We start from the raw sequence: 1,580 nt of genomic DNA, 5'->3' as shown, positions 1-1,580 counted from the left end.
CACACACGCACACACACGCCTGGCATGAGTTTTAAGCCACTGGGTCCGAGACTCAAACCACAGTTGACTATGTGGAATCCAGCAATATAACCACTATGCCATCTGCTGGTCCCTGCCACACAGTATGCTAATAAACAGATAAGCCACAATTTATTTACCCGTTCTTGTGTAGACAGACATTTGTGAGGATTCCCGTGTCAGACTACTAAGAACAGAGCTGAGAGGCCGGATGGCGGTGCAGCAGCAGAATGCAATCCTCTGTGACGCTGACTCGCACGGGAAGGTTCCAGGTTCACGTCGAGACCCTCTCAGTACACTGAGCACGAGTGTATCCACGATCTGGGGCTAGTTGAGGCTAAGGGTGAGTCACGTCAACAAGACCCGGTCGAAGGTGCTATTTTCCTGTCTTTCTTTCAGTGTCTGCCTCTTACATGTAAAAGAATGCTAGCCTGTAGTGTAGCAGTTAAGATGTGTGCATAGGGAGCTGGATCCGTCATCACGGACCGCAGTCTAAGTACTGGCCTAAACAGTAAAAAACACACTGGATCTGTGTATGTGAATGTCCAAAATACTGACAGGAGGGCGAAATGGAAGGAAAAGATATAGGATGACCACACCCTATTGGGGAGTGCTTTCTTTTTCTCTCTCATTCAAGGAAGAAATACACACACACACACACACACACACACACACATATATACACATATATACATATTAAAAAAAAATAGAGGGGTCAGGAGGTGGTGTGGTGGTTAAGGTGCAGGACTCCCACATGGCCAACCACTGAGGGGCCAGCAGGTGGTATAGCAGTGAAGAAGTCAGACTCCCATGTGGCCATCCACAGTTTGAGTCCCAGACCTGGCAGCTTGAAACTCACACCAGGCATGTGCGTGTACATGCCCCAAGTCCCAAAAGGAGAATGGAAGAGAGGGGATTGCAGCAGGGTCATCCCCTCTGGGGGGTGATTTCTCACTTTCCCTCTCTCTGTCTTTGTCTCTGTCCAGGAAGCACACGTACCTTATGGCAAAAACCTAAAAATAAATAAAAAGAATAGAGCTGCTACAGGCATCGTGGCATGAATTTTTTTGAACATATGCCCTTAGTTTACTTAAGTATGTATCTAGGAATGGTATTGCCAGACTATGAAGTATGTGTAAGTTCTCTTGTTAGGGACTGCCAGTTTCCAAAGCAGCTGTAGTATTTTATACTAACATTAGTCACGTGTAAACGCTCCAGTTACTCCCAATCCTCGTGAGCATTTGAGGTGGTTAGTCTTTTGATCATCGGTGGGCATGTGATTTGAGATATATATTGCACATATGCATATATGTAATTATGAATTTTAAAACATTCTGGAGCCAGTCAGTGGCATGGTGGTTAAGAAGCTGGTCCCCCCACATAGCCAACGTGCAATGTGAGTCCTAACTAAGTGTCTTGAAAAACACACTGGGAATTGTGTGTGTTTATGCCCAAAATCCCAAAATGAGAACGGAGAACGGATCGCAGTGTGGCCATCCTCCCTAAGAGGTGCTTTCTCAGTCTCCCTCTTTCTTACTCTGTCTCTTGCCAGACAGCATGCA

This window comes from Tupaia chinensis, unplaced genomic scaffold (assembly GCF_000334495.1).
Source record: "Tupaia chinensis unplaced genomic scaffold, TupChi_1.0 Scaffold144017_1, whole genome shotgun sequence".
NCBI classification, from domain to species: domain Eukaryota; kingdom Metazoa; phylum Chordata; class Mammalia; order Scandentia; family Tupaiidae; genus Tupaia; species Tupaia belangeri.
This window is presented reverse-complemented; position numbering follows the sequence as displayed.